Below are 6,961 nucleotides of genomic sequence, written 5' to 3'. Positions count from 1 at the left end.
CCGAGGCCACTGCACGGCTCAAGCCCGTCTTCTCCACCTCCTCCCCATCACCAAGCAGGGATGTGGGGATTAGAACCAGGATTAGGAACAAGGCCACGACAGATCCAGTGGGAAATCCTGCAGGGATGAATGACACTGGGCAGGCAGGCCAGAGGATTCTTAAGATGCTAAGCCACCAGATAGGGAAGTGTCTGCCCTGAGAGTTTCCATTACAGAAGGGCCAGCCCAGTACAAGCAAACCCCTAGACCTTTCTTCTTAGAACCACACACTCGAGGAACTGGAGAAATGGGATGATCAGTTAAGAGCATTTACTGCTCAAAAGACCCAGGGACAGTTCCCATCACCCATCTCCGGTGTTAGCTCACACTGGATACCTGCACACATGTGATACACTGAAATTCTATACAGGCGGGGCTGGAGAGATTACTCAGCAGAGATGGCTCAGCGGGTAAGAACACTGGCTGCTCTTCCAAAGTTCCTGAGTTCACTTCCCAGCAACCACCTGGTGGCTCCCAACCATCCGTCATGGGATCCAATGCCCTCTTCTGGTGTGTCTGAAGACAGCCAAGGACGTACTCATGTACATAAAATAAATAAAATTTTTAAAAAGCCCTATACAGGCATATAAAATAAATAAATAAAAGCACACATACACTTGGAAGCTAGAGAGGTGGCTCGGCAGTTAAGAATACTTGTTGCAATCGTGGAAGACCTGGGTTCTGTTCCCAACATCTGCATGGTGGCTCACAACCACCTATTGGCACATGCATGGTATAGATACACTCTAGGCAGGCAAAGTGCTCATGCATCTAAACCTGCTAAGGTCCAGCTCAGCATCCAGGTACCCAAGGAAGGCAGCTAAGGGTTATGGTGTCAGCGACTGGGGCCAAAAGCTGCAGATGACTTTTAGCAGTTTAACTCTCTCTTGGTGTTCTGGGGCCAAACGCTGATAGCTTCTGGCCATTTCATTCTTTCTCCCTCTGGGGCCAGAAGCTGATGGCTTCTGGCAATTTACTCCTGCTGATAGCATCAGAGGACTAAGAAAAGAAGCTTAGCCGGGCATGGTGGCGCACGCCTTTAGTCCCAGCACTTGGGAGGCAGAGGCAGGCGGATTTCTTAGTTCAAGGCCAGCCTGGTCTACAGAGTGAGTTCCAGGCTATACAGAGAAACCCTGTCTCAAAAAAAAAAAAAAAAAAAAAAAAAAGAAAAGAAAAGAAAAGAAAAGAAAAGAAAAGAAAAGAAGCTTAGTGACTTAGGCTCTCTTCTCACTGGTTCAGAGGCCTCTCCTGGCCAGGCCAGAGGCTTAAAATTCATTAAATCTTCCTGAGTCAAAGAGGGGAGGGGAGGGGAGGGGAGGGGAGGGGAGGGGAGGGAGACACATACACACTGGGTGAAGCCCTAAAAGGGCTGCACCAACCTTTATTACTGCTTTCAGCTTTTTATACCTTTTTAGGTAAAAGGTTCTCCATGTAAGAAAAAGTTACTTCATAGATAAAATGTTACAACAAAAGGGGAGGTACAGAAAGATATCAATAGGAAGTTCAAGGCCGTCTTTCATTCTCTAAGCTCATTATACCTTCAAAGCAGCAGTTTCCCATGGCCTTGCTTTATCAGAGTTCACACCTGTGGCCTCCTCCTTGAACCTGACCTAGAATGGATGTTTTTCCTTGATCACAGATTTGTCCCAAGCCTATTTCTCTTCTTAATGCAGTTTATGAAAGCTTATTATATTCCTTATTATGCAGCCTTTTCTCACTATTCTGTGAGGAGGAGGCACGTTCTAGTCTTGATTCTAACTTTATTCCATCTTTCTGGCAAAACAACTCCTTAAACGTTCTTCCGACAATTATCTGAATCAAAGCAGGAATTCTGTAAAGTCATTAACTCCTCTAAACAGCATGAGTGCATGAACGCTCGTCTTCATGTTGATCTGCGGGAAATATACCCAGTAAGGTGGGCTATCACCCAGGGAATAATCACACCGGGCAATGGACAGGAGGGTCTCCTGGTCTCCGCTCACACCAAGTCAAGTGAATAAGGAGAGTAGTAATGACAAATAGAAGGAAGCACATCCATAGCAGGAAGCAATCCTTTGTAGACTCTGGGGCTGGGCCACACCAGAGCAGCTGAGCTCACTGGCCCACTGCAGCTCTTCTTGCATAGCAGATGACACCCTAAATCTAAAAGTAAAATTTAGCCCGTGCATGCCTTTCATCCCAGCACTCTGGAGGCAGAGGCAGATAGATTTCTAAGTGCGAGAACAGCCTAGTCTACAGAGTGAGTTCCAGGACAGCCAGGGCTACACAGAGAAACCCTGTCTCGAAAAGAAAAAAAAAAAAGATAAAATTTCAAAACTGAAAAAAAGAAAAAGTCCTTTAAAAGATTGGGGGAGCAGTAGGTTAAAGGTACTTCCCAGCAGGCTTGATGACCAGAGGTAAATTCTTGGGACCCATGTGATAGGAGAGAATCAATTACCACATGTTGCCTACTGTCTCCACATGTGTGCATCAGCATGTGTGCACCTCCCACACACACACACACACACACACACGTCTACCAAAGAATTAAAAAGTCCACTATCAAACTGGCCAGTGGTCTCAAAAGCCTTTAATCCCAGCACTTGGGAGGCAGAGGCAGGTGAATCTCTGAGTTCCAGGCCAGCCTGGTCTACAGAGTGAATTCTAGTACAGCCTGGGCTACACAGAGAAACCCTGTCTTGAAAAAACCAACCACTCTTTCCATTCTCGATGTGAAGATCCAGCTTAAGTCATCAGGTTTGCATACTGTGCCATCCATCTGAGATCCTTTAGCAAGAACAGTATGTGCCCTTAACCACTGAGCCATCTCTCCTGCTCCTATCCTCCTCCTATTGTATTTTTTTTTTTTGAAACTAAATTCTGGTGTAAACACACTATACAACCCAGGATGACAGTGAACTTACAATCCTCCTGCCTCCACCTCCTGAGTGGGGTATTGACAAGTGAGTACTGCCACACTGGGCTTAAGATATTGCTCTCTTATCTTCTGTCTGTCCCTATTCAGCAACATCCTGTGATACAGAGGTGATGAGCTGTACCTCTTGGAGCCCTCACCTGGACCCCTTTCCTTCTGGAAGCACATACAGCTAGGCGACAGACCATGAAAACCGCCTAGGCAACGCTCACCCCGGTTCCCACACTAATCCCAAGGCAGAGGTCTTCCTGCCTCCGATGTCCCTCAAGACCAACTGGGCCTGGTGGCCTGCCAGGTCCCTGGAAGCTTGCTTGAGACTGCTCACTTGTTCAGTGAGAAAGGTGGACTCGATGGGGTGAGCACGCGCCCTCTGGGTTCACTTGGCTTTTTTTCTCATCTTACGTAAGTTCAAAGTCCTCCCTGCTGCAGCTTCCGGAGAAGAGGTCCTTACCGACTCAAAGTCGCCAATGACTTCAGCTGGCATCTGAATGGAAAGGAGAGCCAAGGTTCTCGGGACTAAAGATTAAAGCAGAATCTTTCACTGAACCTGGAGTTCACCCATCGGCTGGCCAGTGTTCCCAGGAATCCTCCTGTCTCCACCTTCCCAGTGCTGGAATTATAGACAATTCACTCCCATACCCAACATTTTACGTGGATTCTGGGATTGGAACTCAGTTTCTCCTGCTTGAGCACTAAGCACTTATCCACTGAGGCGTATTCCGAGCCTTTCATAAGTGTGTGTGTGTGTGTGTGTGTGTGTGTGACTCCAGCACAGTGTGTGTGTGTGTGAGACTCCAGCACAGTGTGTGTGTGTGTGTGTGTGTGTGTGTGTGTGTGGTGTGTGTGTGTGTGTGTGTGTGACTCCAGCACAGTGTGTGTGTGTGTGTGTGTGTGTGTGTGTGTGTGTGTGTGTGTGTGTTGTGTGTGTGTGTGTGTGTGTGTGTGTGTGTGACTCCAGCACAGTCTCTGGCAACTGCTGATTCATCTCCCCAACATACACATTTATTTTAGGGGGTGAGGGCGTACATGACATGTGACATAGCCGAGACCAGAAGACGACTTCTCAGGACATCAGTTCTCCCCGTCCATCATGTGGGTCTTAGGAATTGAACTCTGATCTTCAGTCTTGGCAGCAAGCCCCCTTAACCATGGAGTGGAGCGGAGCCATCTCTGGGGCCTTCATTTCAGTCTATGTTCATGGGTGGCTTGTGGGTGAATGAAGAGGTATGCTCTTCCTGAATTGCTCAGGCTAGCCCTGAACTTGCAATGCAGCCCAGGCTAGCCTTGAACTTGTACACTTTCTACCTCACCCTCCCAAGTAGGTAGGTAATGATTACAGGTCTATGACACTATAACTCATTTCCATCTTCCTTTAATTAGCAGCCTCTTGAGGTGTTTTTGTTTTTGAGTGGCAGTCTCATGTAGCCCAGGCTGGCCTTGACTTACAATGTAGCCCAGGATAACCTCGAAATTCTGATCCTCCTGCCTCCAACTCCCCGGTGCTGGGTTTGCAAGTGTATATTAGGCTTCCCTCTCTTTTCTTTCTTTTAATTGTTTTTTTTTTAATTTACTTGTTTTAGGGGTCTCTCTCTCTCTCTCTCTCACACACACACACACACACACACACACACACACACTCACACAACTTCTTCTATTACCTGCTTGTTTTAGGGATGCGTCTCTCATTTCTCTTTTAACTGTATATTTATTTACCTTCTTGTTTTGGAGGATGCTAGTGCTGGAACCCAGGGCTTCCAGCAAGCGATTCAGGTGCTTGCAACAGAGGTAATCCGCAGCCCTAATGAAAGCTAGACTGCTGCGGACCTAAGGCTCTGCACCAGCCCCAAGGAACTTCTTTCCGGACTGAAGTAGCCACGCCCCTGCCGCATCCCGGCGGAGGGATTCTGAGCATAGGCACGCGCCACACGCGATTGGCGCGTTGATTGGCTGGTGCGGGACTGGCCCCACATCAGCCCAGATCGCGGCCCCGGGAAGAACCGGCCTGAATGACAACCAATCACATGCCATTCCTGCGCGTGGGCTGCATCTCTCAGCCAATCCTGAAGGGGACCCCGGTAAGGGCGTGCCCAATAAGAATTAGGCAGAGGGGCGGAGCCCAGGGAGGTTAGGCGCCGCTTTCGCCTTGACAACCTGACAGGCCAAGACTTGGGAACCCTGGACCCTAGCCCTGGGTGGATGCCCGAGATTCTGAGAAAATAGTTTCTTTTTAAAATTTAGAAAAACTTTGTTTCTCGGAATTTGCATTACATAAGAATTTTTTTCCGTACAATATATTTTGGTATTTGCCCTTTCCAACAAAATGCTTATTTAACTTTTTAAAATTTATTCCGAGACACAGGATCTCATGCAGCCCAAGGTGGCCTGAAAGTCGACATGTAGCCGAAGCTAGCCTTGAACTTTTGATCCTCCTTGCATGTGCTGGGTGGGAGGTATGTCTCACCTCCAGTATGCTAGGTGAGCTCTGTACGCACTGACTTGCATGCCTAGACCAAAAAGGGTTTAGACACTTGCGTGCTAAGGTATGCATGCTGAGCAAAGATAGAGCCAGAACCATGTATGGAGGACCTGGGGATCTTAGGGGGACCCACACAGCCCAGTGCTTTACAGTATGGTCCAGGGGACAGTGAGAGTGTGGCTGGGTCACCAGAGCAGGGGACTGTTTCAAATGGAATAGGATGAGGTGACATTGGGACTCTGTAGAATAAGAACGGCAGCCTTTGCCCACACTGTTTCCTCTGCATGGCCCTTGGGTGAGCAAAAGCCAGTGGAGGTGGGTGGGTAGGGCGCCTTAAGTGGACCCAAGTGAAAGCAGACTCCCTGACTTTCACCCTTCCCATCCTAGCTAAGACAATCAGATGTATTGGCTTGACACAAAATCGACCTGAAGGGCTTGCAGCCTTCTTGTTAATTTTCTTCTAAGTGGGGAGGAATGGGGGGGGGGTGTCAATCTCCTTCCTACAGTGAGTTCAAAGCTAGCTTTGGCTACGTAATTGAGACCTTATTAAAATATAAATAAATGAAACTAACAAAAAGCCCCAAATGCCACACTTTGTCCTGGGATGAAAAAGGGTGAAAATTTTGTCCTACCTCCAGGAAGGTGGTGTGATTGAGAGCTGGTTCCAGAGGAACCAGCCACTGTTTGCTGAGGTTGGAGCTCAGCCTCCAGGACTCTACGATTTCCCTACTCTTGACAGAGACAATCCCAGGGCCTGGAGAGATGGCTCAGCGGTTAAGAGTACTGCCTGCTCTTCCAGAGGTCCGAGTTCAAATCCCAGCAACCACATGGTGGCTCACAACCCTCTGTAATAGGAGCCAATGGCTTCTGGTGTGTCTGAAGACAGCTACAGTGTACTCATATACATGAGATAAATAAATCTAAAAAATAAAATAAAATAAAATAAAAGCCAGGCAGTAGCCGGGCGTGGTGGTGCACGCCTTTAATCCCAGCACTCGGGAGGCAGAGGCAGGCGGATTTCTGAGTTTGAGGCCAGCCTGGTCTACAAAGTGAGCTTCAGGACAGCCAGGGCTATACAGAGAAACCCAGGTGGGGGGGGGGGGAAGCCAGGCAGTGGTGTTGCATGCCTTTAATCCCAGCAATCAGGAGGCAGAGGCAGGCAGATTTCTGAGTTTGAGGCCAGCCTGGTCTACAGAGTGAGTTCCAGGACAGCCAGGGCTACACAGAGAAACCCTGTCTCGAAAAAACAAAATAAAAAAAAGAGAAAAAGATAGAGACAATCCCTTCTTAATAGTGCCTGGTACAAGCTGAGGGAACCACAGGGAGCCTTAGCTGTCACTCAAAGGGGCACAGAGTGACCACTTTTGCTGCCAGCCAGACTTCCTGGAAACCCACTACCTCAGCATCTCTCCCTTCATCTACCTACATTTCCCCCCCCCCATGCAAACAAGAACACTAGAAGTATTCTGCCCACACCAATCAATATTTTCAGACACCATGGCCCATGTCCGGCCATGTACTGACTGGCCTTG

At 48.3% G+C, this 6,961-nt stretch overlaps 1 long non-coding RNA gene across 1 annotated transcript; it reads right to left on the bottom strand.

The window, feature by feature from the left end:
• Positions 1-3,859: 3,859 nt before the first annotated feature.
• Gm40325 lies at positions 3,860-6,220 on the bottom strand. The gene is made up of 2 exons (XR_868516.1): positions 4,667-6,220; positions 3,860-4,158 (listed from the first exon to the last, which is right to left on the bottom strand). It is a non-coding gene; the product is annotated as a predicted gene, 40325 (long non-coding RNA).
• Between the last annotated feature and the right edge of the window lie 741 nt (positions 6,221-6,961).

This window comes from Mus musculus, chromosome 5 (assembly GCF_000001635.26).
Source record: "Mus musculus strain C57BL/6J chromosome 5, GRCm38.p6 C57BL/6J".
Lineage (NCBI taxonomy): Eukaryota > Metazoa > Chordata > Mammalia > Rodentia > Muridae > Mus > Mus musculus.
This window is presented reverse-complemented; position numbering and strand designations above follow the sequence as displayed.